At 43.1% G+C, this 26,362-nt stretch overlaps 1 protein-coding gene across 1 annotated transcript in view; it reads left to right on the top strand.

Annotated features, from left to right (window-relative positions):
- Window positions 1–2,371: 2,371 nt before the first annotated feature.
- The window catches only part of hdac7a (histone deacetylase 7a), a 71,857-nt gene continuing 47,866 nt past the window's right edge, over window positions 2,372–26,362 (top strand). Inside the window, exon 1 of the mRNA XM_072449544.1 lies at window positions 2,372–2,627. The gene's annotated coding sequence lies outside the window, so the exon portion shown is untranslated. The remainder of the gene's footprint in view (window positions 2,628–26,362) is intronic.

Genomic DNA, 26,362 nt, shown 5'->3' with positions numbered 1-26,362 from the left:
AACAATCGTACACATGTTATTTCTAAAGTAAAACATTGTTTGGCTAACCTTGACTTTTGCACTTCTTGTTTAACAAGTCCAACTCAAAGGAAGAAATCATAATAGTGATTGGAGGTTTATAAACACGTAAAATACTTTGGTAATTGGTGAGCTACAGCTGTGAGGCCCTCAAGGGAACCTGGTAATCATTCTGCACCACACTAGCACTTTCATCACTTCAAGAAATGTTAAAATCTTGCATTTCCACATCTTTTGGGTTGTACATGCATTGAATGGTCTTGAATAATGCTTATTTGATTCTCACAGTCACATTACATGATTCATTCCCTCCACAGACTCTGTGGCTACAGCGTGCCGCATCTGCCCTGGGGTTTACCTACACAAACATGGCTGCCAATCTGCGGCAGCGCCCTCTACAACCGCCACAAATTACACACACACGTATTTGGGCAACGTGGGTGAAGTGTCTCACTCAAGGGCAAGGTAACATTATGCACAAGTTGATCAAACTAAACAATCGCTGCATGTGATAAAAGATCCTGAAGTGGGTTTTTATTATTTTTGCAATTTTTTTTCAAACCCAAACCTAACAAATATTGAAAATAAGTTTCTCTATCGGTTGGCTGGGTGTTTCTTTTTCTATGTCTCTGTGAATGGTGGTCAGCATGCACGTGTCCTGGCTTTCAGGGGTCTGCTGAGCTGTTGACATCACACAAACAGAGCAAATGTTTATTTAAATCTAAATCGTACCTCAACAAATAAAGTTATCAGCACTGGAAATATCACTGGAAATATGGTGGTTTAACACAAGATCAAGTCAGCACTTTATTTATATCTGCGTTCTTTCTTGTCCAATCATGTCGCGCTAAAACTTTCTGGGAGCACGCCCTGGAAGCTACCACACTCACGCCCCCTTCGGACACCTTAGACAGGCTGCTAATGTTCAGTTACGACAGACACTTTCGGACCATCGCAATCTGCTCCAAAGTGAACCAATGGAAACGTGCCTTTAATATCGAAATGGGAATTCAAAGTAGAGCTGCTTCACTGTATCGAGATCTAGGATAGCAGGCCTCGTGCTGCATGCTGTAAAACCATACATTTCATAGCATATATTGATTACCATTTCACATTGTAACTCCTTTAGGCAGATTGTGTCTCTGAGTTGACTAGTTTCGCTGTATGCTCTCACACTCTCAGGCTGGTCCGGGCTGACCCAGAAGAGTGGAGGAAATGAAATTATCCCGTGTGAGAGAAGAAGTGAGGCTTCTTGTGAGTGTAATCAGAGCATGCCCCTGAAGACTGGGCCATTGTGAAGCAGTGACCGCGGGGGAAGAGCCCTTATCACCAGATATGATTACAGAGGGAATGTGCATGTCCGGGTGCATCAGCTGCTGGGAGGCACGGCTCCATAGGAAACATGGAGTTAGAGTACACTGTGTATACAAATTATAGACATTGAGGTTTTAGTAACACACACACACACACACACACACAAAAACTGAAATCATATGACTTACCAAGTGACACTTTAATATATGTAAGAAAAAAACAGTAGCGTAAGATACAGAGTTTACGTTTATGTAGTAATGTTTATTTGCAAGCTTTTCATATTTTAGTACTGTTTGGAACTACTATTTGCATCATGTTATGTTGCATCACAGCCATAGGTCTGAAGTCACAGCTGCCCAGGGGCTGACTGAGGGAAGCGTGGCTGGTCTTGCCCCATGACACTACAGCAGTATGCACTGGTCAGAGGGAGAAAGTTAACTTTACCGTCAAAAGCATTTCCAATCCCATCTGCAGTTTTACATTCATGTTGAATAGGACCTTAAACACTTTGGTAAACTGTAACAGCAGAGGGCAACAGAGGGCAATAATGGGTCAAATAACATTCAATTTCAGAAAGTTCACTGGCAAATTTACAATAAAAAAAATGTCACCAGCATACTTTGTCCATTTTGTCTTCACATATTTCTATTTTAAGCACCAACTAAATATGTCAACGGTTTAATTTTTGCCTTTAAAACACACACAAATATCACTTGATGTGGGCTGCAGATCTGTGCTCTGTATCCTGTCCTGGACCAGGGGAAAAAACAGTCTCCTATCATTGTTTAGCAGCGGCTGCAGGCTGCGCTTTCCACTTGCCATGACATTGTTTTGCATTGTCTCTTCAATATTTCTGGGCTACTCCTGATATAGCGTTTCCTTCTATTGTCTCTCTCCACCACCGGGCTGGCTGCCTCTGGACCCCTGCCAGACCCCTCACACTCCTCCCCTCGCCATAGCTAACACATGTACACTTTTGGGTGTCCCTCCTCTCTCTTGAGTGAAAACACCAGGAGTCAGTGATACGGCGGGCCAGCTGTGTCGGAGTGGGTAAGGGGAGGGTACATGTAGAGTCCACTCGCATGGGGTTAATCTTTCCTTGTCTCCTTTCCTCCTTCCCACCCTCCCTCCGCTGCCTTTTGTTGCGGGCCCCTGACTTTCGCAGCACTCAGGAGGAAGCAATACTGTGCGTGTTGGCTGTAAGTTTTTCTGCGCCCTGTGGATCTTTCAGATTGGAGCGTACCGAGGATAAGAGTGACAGGACTGTCTGATGCTGGACTGCAAGTGACAGCTTGGTGAGTAGATTTGCAGTGATTTGGTTTTTATATATGAGACATTTGGTTATCAACTGTGCATGGTGTTGGGGCTACAGTGTATGTGAGTTATGTTATTGACATTGAAAGAATAATGTACACAATAAGCTTAACTGTATGACTTTGAGATTTATAACATTGAGATTTATCATTTTGATGATTTTGTAATTATTATAGTGTTCATACAACGCAATCATAATTAATGGAATTATGTGTGTGTGTGTGTGTGTGTGTTTAAAATGAAATGTGCCAGTTATAATCAATATAAATGCACGAAAAAACTAAAACAAGCCAATGTTTGCGTTTTTTATGTTTGTCAGAAGGCAAAATAGCGTAGACTATGTCAGCTAATGTTTTACACCACAACCATTTGTATCCCAATTATCAGCTATAGTTATTGTTTTGAAATAGTCAGAGCTTTCCTGTGGTGATATTAAACTACATATTATCTGACTGGAAACTTCATCCAGGAAGGAACTTGTGGCTTAAGCCTGCTCATTTTGAGTCTAATTATTCAATATGTGATAAATGGAGTGCAAATGCATTATGCATATCTCAGAGTTACACAGAAGTTAGTGGTGCATTTGCAGTTGGCCACAGCAACACACACTGATCCTCCCTGATAATGTCCTGGGAAATGCTCTCTCCACACAGTGAGTGCTGTGGTTAGTCCAGCCTGGCTTAAGGTACTCAGGTTACCGGCTTCCTCCTGTTGTTGTGATCCCCGTGGTTGGAGCACGGCGTTCTGAGGGCGCTCCCACGCTCTCCCGGACAGAAGGAGAGGAAGGAAAAGCTCGATATGAGAGGTTCAAAAGAAGTGTATAGCCCAAGTTTCCTCAGCACATCTGTCCCTTTAACTCACACGCCATAGTGCCTGGATAGTTCTGTGACGGTTTTGCAACAGATGAATCACATGATGGGAAATAATATCACATTATGTTGCTGTCGTCAAGTGTATGGTGCAACTCCTGTTTCAATATCCAAACTGTCCCACCAGCCGCCTTTCGTTTTGCAGCCTGTGACTGGAGGCAAAGGGGGGGAAGTGTCTTGCTCAAGGACACATTTGCACAGGTCCGATGAATAAACCTTTTTGTCATGTAATCTTTTGTTCATGCCAGTCTTTTCTCCAAGGTGTTGTGGGCATTTTTGTCAAATTGTGTACAAGTATATTCTATTCTTTGGTGCGCGGTGAGAAAATTGGAAGCAGAGCCACCCACCGTGGAAGTGAGTCAGCCTGGTATTCCAAGTGTGTTGACTTTGGGAATGGCTTGGATTTGGGGAGGTGTTGGCAGTGACAGAGGGAAGAGGAAACTGCACACGATGTCCATGCGTTCATATTTGCAGCCTGTAAAGTCACATTTTCTCCCCCCAAAAACAGAGCAGAGAAGCTGTTTATAAAGAGAGGGCGCGTCTTGTGTCCATCTGGGACCGTCCAAGTGCTGAAACCCTCCCCACCCTCATCCCAAACAACTCTTTTTCCTCCAATCTTTTCTCTCCAAATTCCAAAATACATTCACAACGTTGACGATTCAGTCCTTGCTATTTCTTTTTTCTGTTACTTCCATATTCCCTACCCTTCCGTAATCTCAACAATGCAATAGCCTGTTAGTTGCACAAGTTTTAGTTTTTTTTTACAGCCTAAACTTAGCACATGAGGAAACCTATATAAATGCTCACAATGCAAACTGAGAAATATTGTTTCCCCTTTTTGTCTGCCAAAGTACATTTTAAGGAAGGAGCAAGAATAGATAATACGTGAACAAAGTGTTCTTGGACTGTAGCAATGTCATTTTATGATTATTAGAACTCAAGCAAGTTTTGGTGTGCTCAAAACCTAATTGACAAGGCTTAACTATTTCTGTTTTTCACTACAAGCTTAACAGTGCTCAGTGTCATCCTGACAGCTCAATCAATGGTATTCAAGCTTTTAAAACAGGAATAAACCACAACTGGATGGAAACTAGGTCTAAGACGGACTCCATCTAATACAGTTCTAAACAACAGAAATGTTCATGTCTGCTTAATATAAATGAAGACAGAACTATTTGAGATGTTTTAGAATGCCTCTTTGGGCAGTTGACATCTGGTCATGTACGAACAATCAGGACCATCTTGTCAATTTGAAATAAACTCACACTATGAACCAACATTAAAGAACCGCTTTGGTACCGTACCTCATTGATAAGATGTATACCAATAAATAGACACTGGATGTGCACATTACCTACAACTCATGCAGAGAGGGAGAGAGTAGGTGTTCCTGGGCAAAATCAACATGCTATAAAAATATATTGAAATTATGCTCACTTTCTTTGGATGGATTTCTTTGCACTCGCTGTACATTAATGCCTTAATGTAATGCCCATTTTACTTTCTAACAACTTTCTACTTAAAAACTATAAACCACAAATCCTTTCATATCTGCCTGTCCCTTCCGTGTCTCCCTGTCTTCTTCTCGCAGCTCAGCCTGTGTGTCCCGCGATAAGGGACAGCGACAGTAGCACTTCCTTCAAATACAGGAAGCAGGAAAAACTATGGACGACGGTGGTTTAGCCAAAACAATATAAAAAAGTAAAGAATGTGACCACACTTCATAGAATGTTCAGTTTGTCCAATGGAGAGATTGATGTTCTGACACTAGTGATAAATGTACCAGTAGTGACCAGTTTGTTTATCTCCTTTTTCCATGGCTCTCTTGTTTTCAGTCTTCCTACATTTGCTCATCTGCGAGTGGTTGAACGCCTGTTACTTCCTGGATTTGGTCCAAAAGTTTGAACTTTCTCGTTCCCACTGCATAAGACCAGAACTTGGTCCGGACCATGGTCCACGGGAACAGTCACCCCTTGATTTTGGACTAAACCAAACAGGAACATCCTAAAGAGTGAATACGTCCTGAGAAGTGGATCCAAAAGACTGCGGCAACTATGGAGATTTTAGAGAAATTGGGTGTGTTTACATGCGCATGAATAAACTGGTTATGATTTTTTAAGTATCAATGTTTTGTGTGTGTCCATGTAAACACAGTGCCCTGATTTCATTATCCTGGTTATGAGCGACCAGGATAGTCTCACTGGGATATTCTGATAGTATCCAGAAAACTGTGGCATGTAAACCTAGTATGCAGATTTCTCAACATGAGCGCTGTACTGAGCATGTACAAACTAAAGAAACATTTGGCAGGAGCAACTCATTTCAGACTCATACTTCTTGGGCTGTTTATTTCACCCTGGAGAGACAAAGAGACCACGAGAATGGACTGTTGAGCAAGCTTTATTTGCGAGTTATTTGGCGCTCAGCGGAAGACGTTGCAATCATGGGCACTCCATGATCTATTTGTATTAGATGTCTCCCCCCGGAGCCTGGAGACTGGTGGTGGTAGATGTGGAGAAAAGGTAGAGGATGAGGGGAATGTAGAGGAGGAGCTGGGGAGGTGGTGGGTCGCAGTACGGTTTGAGCGGCCGAGCCATCAGCCTGAGGGCTTAAATGTGGCCGCCTTGTGCCGATTGGAGCGGGGAGGAGTCACTGCAGAGCGTTGATTGGGGATGAGGAGCAGGTGCGAGGGCCATGGTACAGACACCCCCTGACCTTTCACCCTACTTCTTTGGCCAGGAAAAACTGCATAACCTCTTTGGGATAAGCGCAGAAACCTGGGAGAGTCCATGGTGAAGTGAGGGATCTGACTCTCACAGACGGACAGGCGGGCGCCCGCTTGAGTGCGATGATGGCGCTGGGGAGAGGGGTCCTTCCATGGTGGCCTTGATGTAGATGGGTGGAGTTAGGTCTTCCAGGCTGAATTTACGCAGGCTTCATTTCACCCTGGAGAGACAAAGAGACCACGAGAATGGACTGTTGAGCAAGCTTTATTTGCGAGTTATTTGGCGCTCAGACCCCGGCGGAAGACGTTGCAATCATGGGCACTCCATGATCTATTTGTATTAGATGTCTCCCCCCAAAAACCCGGGGTCTGAGCAGCTGTGTGCCAAGGTTATTACTGATACTCAGAAAGAACATGACAGCGAATACTTAATATAGAGTAGACTGGTCAGGCCACGAGGCCGCCATTGATCACGTCCGAGAGGGGCGGATGCGTAGTGACGGGGAGAGTAGGGGGCGATGCCCTGAAAACTCGAAGCGTCTGAAATGGAGGCCTCTATTTACGGACATGTGGTGAAGGACCGGGGACAGGAATATGAAGCACCTGGGAGTAGATAAGAAATGACGTAGACACGGGGAGAGCAAGAGGATGCTGCTAGGGGACAGGTAATGAGGGATATGAACCACCACCAGTATTTGTTGCGAGACCAGACTTACTAGAGATGCGAGGGGCGTTGAGCCACCAAGATCAGAGGCAGGTAGGAACGAACACACGAGCAGAAGGGCCCGAGTTGTTAGAGGGCTGTGGAGGATATGCCCTGAGTGGCCGCGGATGTAGCGGCTCCTATTCTAAACCAGTGCCGGGTGTGAAGACGAGAGGGCAGATTGCATGGGATCAATGTTACCCTCGGATATTTCCGAAACCAGGGTGCTGCAGTCATGGGCTGGCCTCCTGGAGTCAGGAGCACCGGGGATGAGGTCCGCCGTAGTTTGACCCGATTGCGAGTTTAGCCGAAGCTCTAAGAGGCAGAATGAGCCACGTGTGCGGCTAAGAGATGCAGGGGTTTTGCCTTTAGGGATTTGAAAGTTACATGATAGACTTCTAATACCCCCCAAAAACAAAGGAGGCGGCAGACGACGGGAAGTGGAGGTGTTGGCAGACGGCGGAGCGTGGACAGGATAGCGCCGGCAGACGGCGGAGCGTGGACAGGATAGTGCCGGCAGACCGTAAACCTGGAAACGCCGGCAGAACGTAAACCTGGAAGCGCCGGCAGAACGTAAACCTGGAAACGCCGGCAGAACGTAGACCTGAAAGCGCCGGCAAAACGTGGAACCTGGAAACGCCGGCAGGACAGCAGAACGTAGACCTGGAAGCGCCGCCGAACGGCAGAGGATGCACGCAGTGCGCCGGGGCAGACGGCGGAGCGTGCACGCAGTTGCACGCGCACGCGCGTGCCGGGGAAGACGGCGGAGCGTGCACACAGTTGCGCGCGCAGTGCGCCGGGGAAGACGGCGGAGCGTGCACACAGTTGCGCGCGCGCGCAGTGCGCCGGGGCAGACGGCGGAGCGTGCACGCAGTGCGCCGGGGCAGATGGCGGAGCGTGCACGCAGTGCGCCGGGGCAGACGGCGGAGCGTGCACGCAGTGCGCCGGGGCAGACGGCGGAGCGTGCAGGCAGTGCGCCGGGGCAGACGGCGGAGTGGACAGGAGAGCGCCGGCAGGCGGCAGAGCGTGGACGAGAGAGCGTCGGCAGGCGGCAGAGCGTGGACGAGAGAGCGCCGGCAGAGCGTAGACCTGGAAGCACCGGCAGAGCGTAGACCTGGAAGCACCGGCAGGCGGCAGAGCGTAGACCTGGAAGCGCCGGCAGAGCGTAGACCTGGAAGCACCGGCAGAGCGTAGACCTGGAAGCACCGGCAGGCGGCAGAGCGTAGACCTGGAAGCGCCGGCAGGCGGCAGAGCGTAGACCTGGAAGCGCTGGCAGGCGGCAGAGCGTAGACCTGGAAGCGTCGGCAGGCGGCAGTGCGTAGACCTGGAAGCGTCGGCAGGCGGCAGAGCGTGGACAGGAGCGCGCCGGCAGGCGGCAGAGCGTGGACAGGAGTGCGCCGGCAGGCGGCAGAGCGTGGACAGGAGCGCGCCGGCAGGCGGCAGAGCGTGGACAGGAGCGCGCCGGTAGGCGGCAGAGCATGGACAGGAGCGCGCCGGTAGGCGGCAGAACGTGGACAGGAGCGCGCCGGCAGGCGGCAGAGCGTGGACAGGAGAGCGCCAGCAGGCGGCAGCGCGTAGAACTAGAAGCGCCGGCAGAACGTGGGCTGAGAGAGCCCGTAGACGGCAGAACGTGGGCTGAGAGAGCCGGTAGACGGCAGAACGTGGGCTGAGAGTGCCGGTAGACGGCAGAACGTGGGCTGAGAGTGCCGGTAGACGGCAGGTGCCGGCAGGCCTTAGATTATAAAGGAGTTTTAATACCCCCCCAACCAGAGGAGGCGGAGCGTCCGTGTAAAAGCGCCGGGAGTCGGAGACGGAATGATTTGTCATGGAAAAATTAAATACCATTCCACTCGTGGAGGAGGCGGAACCGGAAGGGAGGTGGGACCGACGCAGTCACCAAACAGATGAGTCGAGAGGGGAGGGGGCGAAGCTAGCCAGGTCACGCAGTGTGGAATGAACTCTGAAGCAAGATGGCCTTGGAGGAACAGATTTGGCCCATGAAAACAACCAGAGGGGCCCGGAGCGGGCAGATTCCAGGGAGAGGGACAGTTAAGGAACAGTCTGTGGGGCTGGACAGACTGGACCGGTGCTGCAACTCCTGATACGCGCATGCGCGAGTAAGCCGGCTTGACAGGCAGTTTGAATTGAATCGCGTGGCGCTTTTATTTTTTTATTTTTTTGTGCGGCGCTTGCGCTGGTCGCTTAGCAATATAACAGTGAGTGTAGCATGACTAGAATTACCGTACTTTCGGGCTATAGAAGGGTGCTCCAGAATGGAAGCTGCCCTGAAAACTTGGGAAGATTGTACATAGATGGCCGCACCGTCATGCGCCCACGGTGTAACGTGGGATATTTTGATATATAACGTGGATATATAACGTGGGAATATATATAGTACATGATGCGACGTAACGGTTGTCTTTTGGACCGGGGGATTGTGGTGTGCCCGCGGACTGGAAACATGGACCCATTTCTCGTGAATATGAGTGAGACGTGCTGTGAATTTTATTTAATTTTATTGATTATTTATATTATCTATTTATTAATAAACCCATAGAGTGTTTGGGAAAGCTGAGGAGCAGATACCTTTTCCAATGAATGAGATTGGACAGAGCTGAATAAGAGCCCTAAAAGGAATGAATGGCACAATATGTACAATGCATGGAGCTGCCTCGATCTGCTCCACAGGGAGCAGCGTGCGTGAGGTGGGAGGGCGGGGCAAGGACGTTAGGAATGGAAAAATGAAAGGTAAGTTAGATTGTTGGAGACACCGTAGTTGAGAACCTTGAAATCTTGCTAAAGATGTGATTCAAGCAATATTCGCGAGATGAAGACAATGTAAAAATACTTAATTTCGACTGGGGACATCGCTGGGCGTTCGGCCTAGGGGCCCCGTATGGCCAGCGGCGGGCCTGGGACAGGCCCCCTGGAGTCGAGGACAGAGAGCGCTGACGCGTGTTGGAGCCTGACGTGGAGAAGAGCGTGTTCTGGAGCTGCTGAGCGATGAAGCTGGACCCGGTGTCAGCGTGATCCGGTGGAGAGACGCTGTGGCGCGGGAGGAGCCACGTGAAGGAGACGTCCCGACGCTCGATGCGGAGGAGAGGCGCCGCGGCACAGCAGCGTGCGCGGAGCGGCTGATGATTCCTGGTTCGTGCTGCGGGGCGCGCGGCTGGTGGATGGGAAGCGTTTCGAGCGAAAGTGAGGAGTTCTCGTAATGAGAGGACGCGGCGAGCCGGCTCAGCTCTTCCGGGTCAGGTGGGTGCGCTCTTCCGAAGCCGGAGGACCGCGGGAGGGCCCGGGGCCCCCGTGAGAGGAACATGGAGGGTCATCTGATATGAACTCTGACATAATATCAGTCGCAGTACGGTTTGAGCGGCCGAGCCATCTGCCTGAGGGCTTAAATGTGGCCGCCTTCTGCCGATTGGAGCGGGGAGGAGTCACTGCAGAGCGTTGATTGGGGATGAGGAGCAGGTGCGAGGGCCATGACGCAGACGCCCCCTGACCTTTCACCCTCCTTCTTTGGCCAGGAAAAACTGCATAACCTCTTTGGGATAAGCGCAGAAACCTGTAAGAGTCCATGGTGAAGTGAGGGATCTGACTCTCACAGACGGACAGGCGGGCGCCCGCTTGAGTGCGATGATGGCGCTGGGGAGAGGGGTCCTTCCATGGTGGCCTTGATGTAGATGGATGGAGTTAGGTCTTCCAGGCTGAATTTACGCAGGGTTCATTTGTCTTTTTCGATCATCATAACACAAATCAATCATCCACTGTACAATATAGCCAACTTTTAACAGTAAAGTAAGTTATGTGACTGTCTGTGTTGCTCTCGGATTCAATTGAAAGTATATTTTTCCACTGTTAAAACGCCTTTTACTGAAGTTGTGACTGTGCTCTTTAGTCTCATGTTCCTGTTTGATTGTATATTGTCCTTTTGAAACATACTAAAAAGTCATAAGTGTGCAATATTGCTAAAATGTTTATCTCCTGGCCTTATCTGTGCCACAGTTGCAATAATTACCACGATAAATATCCAGAATACTCGCAGTCCACATGTAAACAGGGTTTCTCTGAGCACATGCTAACGCCATAGTCATAATACTGCTCATAACCAGGTTATTTGGATGTAAACACACTCATTGGCTTATGTTGAATTTCAGAAGTCTATATTTTTCTAATTAGTTGATAGTTATATGCGCTACAAGGACTCATCGTGTGTGTGTGTGTGTGTGTGTGTGTGTGTTCCAAAAGGGACTTTGAGTTTGTTTTGATGCAAAGATCAAATAACCACAGGCATTAGCTTCATAATGCATCCCTTTTGGTTTTTAATGACAGACTGGTCGCCGTGGGAAACCACCTGGGAAGTCATGCCCTTTGTGCCTCTAACCCTCTGACCTCGGGGTTGGCTCTGAGGGCAGTGTATGATTGGCTAATTATTCCTCTAATCACAGCCAATGTTGTGTTAGCATCACCTCCGGCCACACAGGCTGCAGTGGCGCTGTGGAGCTTATCAAAACACAAATAAGCCGTCATCAGCTAATGGCTTCCAGCGCAGGGCAAGTGAGGGTTCACCAAGAGGAGTTTTCTCTTAGTGTTGCCATGCCAATGTTATTAACCTTCACCAATTACATGCAAATTCCAAAAGTGATTTGTATTCCAGATCCTTTTTATTTAGCCAAATTCTAGGTGTTACAAAATAAAGGAATGGTAAAGTTACTTATTTGGACTGAGAGAAAAGTTTACATTTTCAAATTGATAAGAAATCCATCACTTTTATCTTGTGGACCTCCATCCGAGTCGATGTAATCTCTCATTTGTGTTTTTCAAAATTTTCATAGATAATTACATGGACAATGTCTTAAAAGTCAAGACGATTCGACTTACATCCAAAAGTCATTTTCAATCTGAAGGAGTTGGTCTGAGAAGCTAGATTTAAGACAATTCAGCTCAGAGCAAAATCAAGTCCACCTTCTCAGATCAACTCCTTAGATTGAAAATGACATTCAGATGGAAGTCGAAACATCTTGATTTTGAACACATTGTCCAGATGACTCCAGATGAAAGTTTCGAGTAACTTGCTTTCTTTTTATGTAGTTTCTGCCTTTTACATATTCCATGAGATTCATTTCTTGTAATGAATATGGATTTGATGTTTTCCTCAATTTAAAAATGCAGTAATGAGATCCACTGTTCTCAAATGTATCACACATGCAATTCAAAAGTGCATCCATCATGTCAGTATCTCAAGAGCTTCTAGTGGCCGACTCCAAACAACGTGACACCTGTGAGAGCGCCGCGGACGTGGGAGAGAGCTTGGGTAAAAAGACGGTGACTTTGACTGCGATTAGACTATGTGATCTTAAAGTATGATCGGTTCAGAGGTCAAGAGGGGTCGGAGGTCACGGCGGGCACAGCTTAGAACAGGATATCCTGCCAGCAAAACCCATCTGTCTCGCTCCCCGCTCTGCGAGATTCCCACAAGTCCGAAGTGTCTTGACTTTCAGTGAAAACAAAAAAGAAAACAACGGTTCCTCACCCAAAACTACGCCCCATCCATCACCATGACACGGACAAATGGCGGTTGAGCTCAGCTGAAGGGCCACTATCTGTGCTATCTGACGTGTCAATCAAACTGGAAGATTCTTCAAAAGAGTTTTGCCTGTAGTGATTGGTCATGAGGTCAAACGATGACAGCATTTCTTAGCGATGTTATGTACCGTAATGTGGCATTTGTTTAGCTGTCAATTTGATATTTATGGCTGTTTTAGGGTTGTCCTGATGTAATTGTAGTGGTAAAAGGAATGGGTGCTATGCAGGGCCGGTCCAAGCATTCAGGGGGCCCTCGCCACGTTACTGTCGCTCAGGTTTAGCTCTTAGCACATCTGTAACCATCATCGATTGACTATGTTTGTATTGTCGCATAGAAATACCAAGGTGATGAATGTTTTAATTTGAAATGCAATGCAACATTTCTATCGTTTGTAATAGAAAATGTAGGTGCTTTTGGGGGCCCTCTGGTGGCTTCGGGGCCCCAAGCAGCGGATTCGTCTGCTTATTGGCGATATAACAACATCAAATCAAGCTGCGATGACGCTAACTAAGACTGCCAATTTGGAAAGGTTGTTAAAATATGATTCAGTACTTTTAATGCAGCTCTGTGCTCAAAACAGACACGTGCTGCCTTCTTTTCCCCGCCCACTGCCACTATTGGTCAGCCTCTGTCACTCACTCTGGATTTAACCAATGATAGGGAAGTGTAAACTCTCAAGAGAAACAGTTACCACTTAAAGGCGATATAAGCAATAATAGAGCTGTGTGTGTGGATCACAATGATAAATGAAATTAAATGGTATCAAAATATCGTAAACGCTTTTTAATTTTTGATAAACATAACCAATAAACATATTAAAATGCCTTTCCCTGACACGAAAATAATATGAATTTGCCTCAGTTTGGGAGAGACTTTAGATTAACTTCAACATCAATTTAAAGTACGTAAATAGGAACAGCATAGCCATAATAATTCTCTATCCATCCCACTCAGCCAAGTAGTGTTTATCTTTGACTAAACCGTCTGATATTGATCTAAACTTTCCTTTTGGGTGATATTTAGTTTTTTCTAGTGTATTTTCTGATTTCAGTCTTAATGAAACCCACGGAATGAGCTGCTTATTCGTTTCCACTGATGGAAACAGCGCTGAAGCTTTATACTTATAAGTAAAAGTACAGTTGGCTAAAAATGTACTCTATTACAAGAACAAGTACTGCTGTCAAAGATTTACTGCAGCAAAAGTTAAAACGTTGAATGAAAAATACTATTTTTAAAGCGCTAGTTACTTTTAATAGGTATTTAGAAGCCTTTTTTTTTTTTTGAACAAATCTTGATTAATTAAACAGTTTAAAGCTGAAATATATTGTTTTAAACTGCATTTTCTCTGGACAATCAAAGCAAGCAGTGCATTGCCATTATATGTGTATTTGTATGTATATTAAGGAGCAGATGAAATGCACTGGGATTAATACTGGTCAGTACTCAATTACAAGAACATTATTATTATATTTATAAATATATATTATTATATTATTAAAAATTACATTTTTTTTTATCCACATGTTTAATGTTTAAAATAAACATGTTTTCTGGTGTAAAACAGTGTCCATTGTACTGAATGAGTCTAGAGCTTAAATTTAGCTGGAGTTTACAGGAACGGGTAAACTGGCCCACGCTATGCTTACTTTACTAAGACAGCAATTACTCCTGCGTAACCTTTAAAACGACAGGTTTCTAAAAGTGTGCCGTAAACATGCTACTGCTCTGGTCAGATGACTTTTGTTTACGAGTCGAGTCTTGCCTAAAATGTGTGGCTTCTAAAGCTGCACGAAGTACTTTCAGGCAGTGGAAAAAGTAGTTTTATTAATTGGAAGACAAAAACAATGACCTTAGTTGGAAGAGAATGCAGCTATTCAAATAAAATGTATTAGTGAGCTTATCCATCCATTTGTTTAAAAGCAGTTGAGTAATTGTTTTTTCAGTTGTTTTTTTAAGATTTTTTTTACGTTAACATTTTTGAAAAATCAATTCAATAGTAAAATGTTTGTCAGGACAGTTTTGTAAACTGGTTGACTCTTTCATCACATGATTTACAACAAAATAAACATGCTCTTTTTTCTTTCTACCGGTTTATTTCCTTGGCGATGTAATTGCTTTGTATGAAATGTTCCACTATATGGCATTAAACATATTGGCATTATAAAATTACAAGTGTTTTTACTGCTCAAAAAGACCTCTACAACGAGGCTGCCCCTTCACAGAGCTGATCTGTAAACGTGGCCTGGCGGCGTTTCCTGCTTTGTCTCTATTAATGACATATGAGGAACATTTCAAGCAAAGCAATAACGTCTCCATGGGGACAAGAAAGTGGCAGTGACAAAGTGCACCTTCAAATTAAGATGATTTTTTTCTCAAATTCGTCAACACTCAAACTGTATTTTTTTTTACCTATTTATAGTTTTGTGAGATTTTCTTCCATCAATCCGTTTCAACTCTTCTTTCCATTTCTGGTCCATGTTTCCAGCTGGTGACCTACAGCTCTGAAGCAAAGACGTGCACATCTGAGAGTAGAAAGGCTGAAACCGAGAGACATTCTGCTGCGTTTGGACCTATTTTTGTCTGCGCGCTGCTGCTGTTTCCGACGCTCACGCAGCTCCTCTTGTTGCTGTAGAAAATGGTGGGCGTCTTTTGGTACATTTTGATTTGATTAGTGGCTGAATATATACGCACTTAAGCATGTACATGTGCGTGAAATGCAGAGGGGGTTTTCTGTGGTTGCCGGGGCTCTGTTGTTTGGGTTGAAAACAACTCAGACTTACTTCAAACATCCTCCGGGTTTGAGGGATACTCCTTCTTTTCCAGTGGGATTTTGCAACATTTTTAAACTAATGATTTAGGATGAGTGGTAAGCAAACTGTGCCCATATTTATCTCTTTTGGGACCTTTGACCCTTGAGAAATGTCAGATATTTGTGTGTCGGTTTAGTTCAAATCAGTGCCGTCAGTGAACTACAGTAAATATTGTGGAAAAAAAGCATCATCATTTAACGATTATTCACGATTACTGAGATCATGACCAAACAACAGAGAACTGGTAATTTTCAATAGTAACACATTACTATTACTCAGTTTTAAAAAAATCTAATATATAAGAGAGATAAAATAAAGTAGGTATGTGACAAATCAAACAGATAAAAAGTGTTTTTTAAGACAGGAAAGAAAAAAACACATTGTCCTTAAAGCTGGAGTACCTTTTTTTATAATTGCCAATTTAGTGTTTTTCGCCAAATGGTGTCTTGTAAAAGCAGGAAGTTTTAACAAAAATTAGACCACTGCACACTGTTTGCATTTAAAGTATTTTTAGTATCCACAACTATATATAGATGTATTGTTTGGACAATAGATTGAATAAAAAATATGTATTTTTGCTTTTAAAATTCTCACAAGTAAAATGTTTTCATTCTTACTATTATATTGTGACTTGAATAATCACAATTACTGATTGAATTAATAATCTTAACATTACCCGAAAGAAGGCATTAAAAACAATTAAGTATTATTTTTTAATGGCTTATTGAAAGTTATAAGGCAAAGGCTGTCTACAAACGTTATTAATGACTTGTAAATGCCTATATTAACATGTAACTAATTTTTATTAATATCTATGACACTTGACTCTAAAGTGTTGCCGAAATTTTACTTTCAGATATATATCCAAACAATAATAAATTATTTTTCTTAGTTCTTTATTTTATGTTTATTTTTTATGCTTTATTTGATATTACAGTATAGTGTGAAATGTGGGAGAAGAGCAGGGAGGACATTCAGCAAAGTGTCGACCACGGAGCAGCACTATATTTGACTTGTTTACATGTTTAGTTGTGTTTAATAGCTCCAATAAAGTAAGACTAATATTGATCCATTGAGTTAAAAGTTGCATGTTGCTTTTCCGTGATTCTAAACATCTGAATATTCATCATGGAACTTGTCAGTCAGCAGCAGCTCGATGTGGAGATGTGTTGAGACTCGCTGGACTCTGTGGAAACATCTCCATCCTTAATGACATTGTGTGGGGATTTTATGCACAGGTCTTTTTCCATTCAGTGAGCATTGTTTTACTAAAATGAATGGGATGGAAAAAGAGTGTTTGCGTCAGATAAATAGCAGATTGAGAACTGATCACTCCTACATGTTACATTTGACTGTTCTCGTTTTCTGTGTTTTTCATGTTTTTCAAGATTTGATTTGTGAAAGATTTGATTCACTTTGACTAGAGAAAATGTGACTGAAATTCTTCTTTCAGTTTTATTTAATGTAGATATTTCACTTTATTTAAACAAATTCTATATGTATCTAACCATGCACTCAATACATTTTAATTGATTAAAGCCCCAAAACGTAACTTTATAGCCCAAAAACAGATCATAATAAAAATTTGGACTTTTAAAAAATAATTGTATTGCTCTGAAGCAACTTGGAGATGTTGTTACTGTTGCTATAATATTCAACAGTATGTCAAGAAACTATATATTTTTTATTTCCATGGAATCAATAATTTTTTGAGGTGGTAAATGTTTTATTTCACTAAATCCTGATATTCCCACAAAATAGGACAGAGTAACTTTTGATATTCTTTATTATAACGTTAAGATTTCTTGAAAAAATGTGAAAAACACCTTAAAATCAAGCATTGTTTATGTTGTCGATTCATTCTACTGTAGTATTATCTCTTTTATCCTTGACCTTCATCACTTGTATAACCACTCCATGATCCAAAGCACAAACCCCGTCTCATATTCTCTTAAATATTTCCCTTTCTTCTGCTCGTCTCGTGTTCCGTGTGTCTTGCAGCTCACATTTCTCTGCTCTGTTCCCAGCCTCGGCCCTCCTCTTCTCTCTCCTCTCTCCTTTCCTTACCTCCGTCCTTTTCATCTCCTCTCTGCATTCCGCACATTCCCCAGTGCTTCTTAAAGGGAAGGACCCCGCTGGCAGACCGCGGCCAAACATTATTCCAGTGCACTCAGTATTTCTCCTCGCCTCTCTGCCATCTTCTTTTGTCCTCAGCCTGGTCAGTTTAATCCAAAGAGTTCCCCCCCTACATTTCCCCTCAACGACTGCGGCCTCAGTTCCATTGTTTGCATTGTGTCGGATACAAGAGATTTGAGTTTTTGAATGGAATTTGCACTCGCCACGATGCATTACCTTCAGGCATTTCCCCTCCGTCAGTATGGCACAGGTGAATGACTGTGTTCTTATCTAACAATCCAGAATACTAGTGATCTTCTCATTGGTATTGAGTTCTACATGCCGAGGCGAAACATTAGTGATTCGTGTTTTGTTCCCCATTAGAACTACATAACTGCTATATGAACATTTTCTGAACATTTTCTTAAATGTACTTGTTCCAACATTCACAAACTCTTTGTTCCATCTCTTGTATTCAGGTTTTTGTATCTACTCGCGCAGCTTTAGAACAGCTTTTGCGGATGGAAAAAAACTGAAGCGGGGTGGACCACCACTGCACAGCCAATCAGCTTTCATCCCAATATCAAGGCTTTTTACAAGTTCCAAAATGTGTCCTAATTAGATGAGGACAGCGTGTAGCAGTGTGATTTCACCACACACTTTCTGGGGAGAAAACAGAATGGACTAATTTAGGAGTAAAACAATTGGGTAGTACAACTTTAATAGTGCATTCTGTTTTTGTATTAACCACGTTTGTGTCTGAAAAAAGATTTGAGATGACACATTGAATTTAATTGCAGCTGGAGAATCCCCAATTGCATAATGTTACTGTTTTGCCTGAATGTTCCGTTGTGTGGCATTAAACTAATCTATAATGCATTTCAATGACATGTATTTATATTGCTAAAAAATACCTTGGAAAACATGCATACTTCAAGTGAGTTAGGGGTCGCTTTTCCCCAGATCTGACCTGTGAAGTGAGGGATAAGTTTAATAACATACTGTGAGAGATTCCAGGCAAAGCAATAGCAACTCCATAGCGACAAGCAGGCGCTCAACTTTCACCTGAGTGCACCTAAAACGTATACCGTATTTTCCGGACTATAAGTTGCACCTTTTTTCATAGTTTTGGGTGCGTGTTACGTTAGACATTCTGCAGCAGTCTATCGTTTTGTAGTCACCAATGTGGTTCGGGGGAAAAAATACAGACAACCGTCGTCTCTTTGGTCTGAGGGAAAAAGCAACACTACTGACCATTTATTGCGCATGCTCATTACAACACAACAACACATTCACTGATCACGCAGGTAACACATGGCTTTGCTCCATCTGCAAGTATGCTCAACACTCCCACTCAAAGACATGTGTATAGTTCTCATATAGTAAACAAAAATATATAACCCCAAAATAAAACACTTGGCATACTGGCAAAGTTCTAAACATTTCAAAACAACTTTAAAATAAAACATTTGGTATATTAGCAATGTTCAACATTACTTCCCAAACAAATATCCCTTAAAACTTTCAAACTTAGCTTTTGTCAAAGGCTTGGTAAGGACATCAGCTACCATGTTTGCAGTAGGGCAATATTCTATACATATTTTACCTTCTGCGTGTGCAGACCGTACAAAATGGTACTTTATGTCTATATGTTTGCTTCTCTGTCTGCAAACTGGGTTCTTTGATAAAGCTATCGCCCCCTGGTTGTCCTCAAATATCTTGACTGGTGTATGCTGGTTACAACTATCTATTCCTCCAAGTAGTTGTACAAGATACATACTTTCTTGAGTAGTGGCTGCTAGCGCCATATACTCAGCTTCGCATGTGGATAATGCTACCGTTTGCTGTTTTCTGCTCTTCCATGATATAACTGGGCCCATAACCTGTTACGTTAGACATTCTGCAGCAGTCTATCGTTTTGTAGTCACCAATGTGGTTCGGGGGAAAAAATACAGACAACCGTCGTCTCTTTGGTCTGAGGGAAAAAGCAACACTACTGACCATTTATTGCGCATGCTCATTACAACACAACAACACATTCACTGATCACGCAGGTAACACATGGCTTTGCTCCATCTGCAAGTATGCTCAACAGTGCGACTTATATTTATACTTATATACTTATACTTATACTCTGGAGCGACTTATATGTGATATTATTTGTTATTTTCACACTTGCAAACGCATTTCATACTCCAGTGCAACTCTATTATGCCTTTTTTGGCTGGTGCGACTTATAGTCCGGAAAATACGGTACATTGTATTCTACGTATCTTGAATTAAAAGCAATGTTTTACAGCTAATACCTGCAACAACTCTGTGAATTGTAATGTTATTATCTGGCCACCTAGCAACAATGTCCTATGCCCAAATGCCTTGCATAACTTATGATTACATTAACGCAGCAACAATGACAGCAACAAAAATATTCACCTTTTGTTCAAAGCACATTGGGTGTTGCCTGTCCGTGCACTCCCTTTTACCGCCAGTGACATAATCTGCGTCATCACTCAATATAATGCTCTCCAATTTGTCTGGGATGGTCTGTGATTCATGTGTGAACGGACCCGGACAAAAGAAAAGCGTTGAAATGTTTAGGTTTGCTGCAGGTTTTGGCCGTGTCTGCGCGGTGACTCGTGCACAGCGTCTCTCTTCTGCAGGTGAGAGTCTGTAGTGAGCGCCGTTGACCACATCCTCTGTCACCGAGAACACCGCACGTCACGCTGCTATTTTCACTCGGCGCTTCTGCAGAAATCGCGATTGTCAACAATTACAGTTACTGCTATTTCGAGCGGGATTACGATTCCTGCTCTAACGGAAAACCATGAATGCAGAAAATACATTGTTGTATTTGAAAATATCTGATAAGTTGAATACAGGGTCAAAATACATGGTGTGGGTTGTGTTTATTCAGCGCGTCGCCGCATGTAAAAATAATTAGAGGTTTGTTAATGTTCTCCACCCACTCGCATGTAGTGAACCCTTTTAAGTTTAACGGATGGTAGTTGAGGTCGAGTTTGTTTTGTGTGTTGTGTGGCGAAGGGCTGGCTGAATCTTTGCTGTTTGAAATGCACTTTAGTTTAGCATTTTAGGATGTTTTTGAAATGCCCCGAAGCCGCTCAAGAGCCATCAGAGATTAGAGCGTGTCTACGTGTCTTGAGATGTACACAAACGGTGCATGACCTGTTTGAAAGTGTGGATGATAACATGAGGGCACAGAGAGATCACCTGCCACGATGCACGGATGTCGAGGGGAATGGGAATTCACATGAAACGGATATGGTAAATCAAGTCTAAAGAATAAAGTTTAATACGTGCAACTACAGTGGGTGGCGGTAATGTAACACTTGGATACCAAACGCCATAAAACACCAAAGAAGAAGAAGAAGAAGAAATATGCTTTTTTTTAGCTTGTGTTACAATGGTATTCCCTCATCATTAGTTTAATTTAGTTTATTTATATTTTTTTGATTGATTCTGCATGTTTGAGTTATCCTGTATTGTTCTGCATTTGAGGCTTGATTGCTCAGGAAAGTTCTGTTTTCACCCACCCCCTAGCTCCGCCCGCTTCTATGCGCTTACTTTTAAGTAAGTTTACATTAAGTTTACATTTTACATTTTCAAAGTGTCCATTGACAAAGTCAATGGACCCTTTTCTATTATTAAGCTTTTTTATATGATTATTAAAAATGGATGTATACATCGCCTTTGATGACACCCAAAGATCTTAAATTTAAATACTGATCCACATATGTTATAGTTTTATACTAAATATATAACACGTCTTCTTTGCTGTAAAAGGGATGCATCAAATGAATTGTACAACAAGCATTTGAACAGGAAAATCTCAGTTCTTTGCAGTTTGGTGGTAAATATGCAACAGCTGCTTCATGATGTAGGCTCACCATTTCTAACAAGTTCTATAGCATTCATTTTCATAATCTTCAAAATATGCATGACACTGAGTACCAGCAGTTAAAAACCAACTTAACTCAAGATTATTATAGAATCAAACGCAACTTCCCATATGATTCTACCTATATTGCATTATCGACCACAGACATTGCACAATCGAGTTTTGTAGAACATGAGTTATGCCTTGAGCTCTGACACATTGATATATACATATACTAAAATAAATCCTGGAAAGGCAGTGGAATTGGGTCAGTGTTGTTTAAGTGACCAGTGCGAGGCTGAGTGTGCGCCTCGGCCTGTACCTGAGGGTGTTTTCTGCTGCGCTGCTTTTCTCACCCTGCGGTTTGGTTATTTTCAGCTCAAAACCGGATGTGATTCAGACGATGCTCTAGAGATTGTGTAATTGAATGGACTCAGCGCGTATAATAAACACTCTCCCGTTCACATACATGCGTGCCCGTGTCGACCCGCGCGCCCACGCACCTGCAACACGGCTGTTTGGGAAATGTGCCGGGTTCCCCCTGTCGACTGAGGCACCTGAGGGTGACAAGAGGATCCAGTTGAAGCGCACAGACGCACACTTTGAGGTTTCGGTATTGCTATCAAACATGACCCAAAACTGAGATCGGAAAAGAGCAAGCGCACAAGCAACGAGTGAGAAAAAAACGGTCGCAGACTTTAAGTGGGGGGGAAATAAACCTTTTCTGTTCTGTGAGAAAATGTAAGATGTTTTTTTCAGTTTTTTTCTTTTTCCTGTGCGCAGTCTTAATCAATAGCTATTAGACTTTCTTCTCTTTTTTTTCTTCTTTCTAAACTACGTCCTACACTAATTACTGTATTGCTAAAATCATTTTGGCATTAGTCAACATCTACATTGTGTTTGTTCGAGTTTTCCCCCCACATTGCAATTAGTGGAAACCAATTAGTGTTTTATTTCGAATCCACATGCGTCATTCCGCTTGTTTGTGTGGGGCCGGTGCCAACTACTGTAAAGACAGATACATAACTGTCTAAACAGATAGATAATCCAACATTACATTCTTTCAGTGCATTTGTATTCACATTCATCATTAATTTCTCTATTATTATTTTGCATTTCATTTGCTCGCTCCAAATCATTGACTTTTGTTTTTATACCACTCTGAGCTGCGTCTTTAGAGCTTTATACCACTCTGAGCTGCGTCTTTAGAGCTTTATACCACTCTGAGCTGCGTCTTTAGAGCTTTATACCACTCTGAGCTGCGTCTTTAGAGCTTTATACCACTCTGAGCTGCGTCTTTAGAGCTTTATACCACTCTGAGCTGCGTCTTTAGAGCTTTATACCACTCTGAGCTGTGTCTTTAGAGCTTTATACCACCCTGAGCTGTGTCTTTAGAGCTTTATACCACTCTGAGCTGTGTCTTTAGAGCTTTATACCACTCTGAGCTGTGTCTTTAGAGCTTTATACCACTCTGAGCTGTGTCTTTAGAGCTTTATACCACTCTGAGGTGTGTCTTTAGAGCTTTATACCACTCTGAGCTGTGTCTTTAGACCTTTATACCACTCTGAGCTGCGTCTTTAGAGCTTTATACCACTCTGAGCTGCGTCTTTAGAGCTTTATACCACTCTGAGCTGCGTCTTTAGAGCTTTATACCACTCTGAGCTGTGTCTTTAGAGCTTTATACCACTCTGAGCTGTGTCTTTAGAGCTTTATACCACTCTGAGCTGTGTCTTTAGAGCTTTATACCACTCTGAGCTGTGTCTTTAGAGCTTTATACCACTCTGAGCTGTGTCTTTAGAGCTTTATACCACTCTGAGCTGTGTCTTTAGAGCTTTATACCACTCTGAGCTGTGTCTTTAGAGCTTTATACCACTCTGAGGTGTGTCTTTAGAGCTTTATACCACTCTGAACTTTGTCTTTAGACCTTTATACCACTCTGAGGTGTGTCACAAATGACTTTTTTTTAGTCATTTGTGACATTGGCTTTTCCTCCTGCCATGTAACGTAAGACGTGTCTGTTTTTTGGATAGAAAGTGTTGTCTGAAGTCACGCTGGTCGTCATGCGCCGCCTGAGGAATGTCCATGACCCCGTGTGTCGGAGCTCATAAACAGTAAACAGCCTGTTGCTCCAAAGGAAATATGTGGATGATCAGAAAAGCAAAGTGACAGGACCGCCGCCGTACGTCACCCGCGCTCGCACTCTATTATCTGCGGTGTAATTGAGCGTGATTTACTCACACAGGATGCCTGACTTCCTCCTATAAACTGGGCTGGAATTCCCTGTGCAAGGCTTTAACGGCAGAAACGGCTCTTGAACGGTGTGATAATAACATGTCATGCGGTTAAAAGGAATACGGATGTGTTTTTTTTAGATGTAAACATGACGTGTCCTCGTGTTTGACAAAGGCGCTGAAAAGGAACTTTCTGCAGGATATTTTTGTCCTTTTATGAGCAAGTTGAAGCCTGATATGACAAGAATCTCAGGTATGTTCTGTTTGCTTGACTGACTCTGATGTTGGAGTGACCTGTTCAGTGCGACAGTGCAGGGATTTATGTCTAAAGACACATGGGTAATTGTTAGTCCCAGGCAATGGCTTATAGAACATACAGTAGATACGTAATAATGTTTTCATACGCGATAATGTTATGTCATATTCATGTGCATATAACTGCTGTAAATAAGAGCGTTTACTTTTGCCACTTTTATTATTATTTTTGTCTTAGTTATTTTTATTTTTTCTTTCTATTCCTTATTAAGAATATGAGAGGTTTTGTCTTTAAGAGTTTTGTTTATAAGAGTTTTTCAATGTTTTTTTTTTTTTTTTTAAAGCTTCCTATAACTCTGTTCCTTTACTCCTGTATCTACTTGCGTTGCAGCATCTAAATTTCCCCATTGTGTGGACAAATAAAGGCTTATCTTATCTTATCTTAGATGGACTTGTTGCCAATTTGATGACCAATAAAGTCAAAAAAATGTAAATAAAATACCAAATTGATATAGTGTGTAAAATGTATGATCATTTTAATTTCTTTATATTTCATATGGTTTTCAATTCAACTGTTGTCTTATAGTTAATTATTTCACTTTCTGGAGCATGTTATCTGCAGGTTTTATGCCATGTGGAATATTACAGCCAAAGGGACAACATTTACGGGTCAGGTTTGTGGAGATGCAAGCCCACTTACAGGAAAGACTGAGTTTTTCCAAGATTTTTCCAGTGCAATAGAAAAAAATAATGAAAAATGAAAAACAAAAACATGCTTTTATTTTAGTCTATTCTTTGGCTTAAAAAAGACTATGACCTTGATTGTATAAAAATGATTTTAATAGTGTGAACAGAGACAAAACAGACATTCCAAATAAACCTCAGCCCTAAGAAAAAATGAATGCTTTTCACACTATTGACATTTAACACCGAAAGATTCCAAGTAACTTCTCAAAAACGTTGACTGTAGCCCTGCTGAACAATTCTGTCTGTATTTTATTCCAATAGGCAACAAATAAGCGTTATAGATAAATAATTTAGGCCATGTTACATTCGACTACCCTATATGGTTAAAGCAAAACATAAGCTGAATTATAAGCAACAATAAAGATGTTTAAAAGTAGCTCCAGAGCATTTTAAAGCATGAAATCTTTGCGTTTCTCTTTACAAGTCTTGTATTAGAGTAGCATCATTTGCGTGTCAAGACGTAAACCTCCACAGACTCGCGCTTTCATCTGCCCCTTCCCGCCAGTGTCCGTGTCACACCGGCAGAGGGCGCCACCGCGATCTGCCCCATTCGTTTTAACGCAACGCGACGAGTCAAGCGAGTGGCGCAAGTTTATCGCGCACTTGATTGGCTGCGGCATGTGCGCAATAAGCGTCCGTCAGCGCCGGCGCAACAATAGTCGCGAAAGGTCTGCGCCGCGGAGACGAAGAAGAAGAAGAAGAAGAAGAAGAAGAAGAAGAAGAAGAAGAAGAAGAAGAAGAAGTCAAGGCTATTTTTGGGTGGGTCCCGCCTCGCTTGCTATTTCTGTCAGCGGGAGGTTGAAGAGAGAGCAGGGGCAGGGACTCGGGAGGGGACGGACTTCTCCTTTTTTTTTGTTTTTTTGTTTCTCCTCCTCGCCGTGGAACTTGACTCGAGCGCAAAAGCCTTTTCTTTCCCCTCCTCATGTTCTGTTCCGCCACGGTCTCCTCCGCGCGCGAGTGATAGTGATAAGACGCCTGGGCTTCGGCGCGCGGATGCTCACTCGGGACTCGCGTTCACCCCCCCGGACTATGTTAACGTTTACGCCGGAGTGAAAGCGTGAAAGTTCCACCCCCCCCACCGGAGGCTGCCGTCTTCACAAGAATCACAAGGTACGGGGGTAAAAGCGGCGGTGACAGACGGCAGCTGGATGCGTGAGTTGCACTACTTTGAAAACTGCGGGGATTGTTTGTGTGTTTTTTGAGTTGACGTCGCGCTTTTGCACAAAGATCGTGAAGTCGCGCGCGCCGACTTCCTGCACAGGTGTCCGCGTTGTTTTATTCTTTGCGCTGTTAATTGCTTTGTGTGCGCTCGTGGGGCGGCTGACCAATAGCGGCGAGGCGTAGCGTCGCGCGGTGTTTTGTCCTTTGTAGTGGCGTCGACGTGCTTACGCTGTGATGATAACAACTTTATACTTTTGACGAATTCAATTAGAAAGTTCGTGGCCAACTCGCAAAGTGCAACCGTTTTTGTTTGTAAGTGATAATGGAGATGTTGTGGACTCAAACGAACAGAATGACAGCTCAGTTTGTTGTCTTTTAGGTCAGAAAATAATGTTTGAATTTATTTTTGTCCACGGGCCTCAGGTTATTATTATTAATTATTATTATTATTTGGTTATTATAATTAGACGCTATTAATATTATTTTTCCTTATTCGTATAGCACTTTAAACTATTTTATAAGCCTTAATAAAGCGTGAACAAAGACTTAATTCATAGTTAATGAATTGTTTATTATGAACAATTCAGGCTATTATTATTATTATTTGGTTATTATAAT

Source organism: Eucyclogobius newberryi, unplaced genomic scaffold, assembly GCF_026437365.1.
Source record: "Eucyclogobius newberryi isolate DKJ021-1_F unplaced genomic scaffold, fEucNew1.0.hap1 SCAF_17, whole genome shotgun sequence".
NCBI classification, from domain to species: Eukaryota; Metazoa; Chordata; class Actinopteri; order Gobiiformes; family Gobiidae; genus Eucyclogobius; species Eucyclogobius newberryi.
The sequence above is the reverse complement of the archived record's forward strand: the minus strand, read 5'-3'. Positions and strand labels throughout refer to the sequence as shown.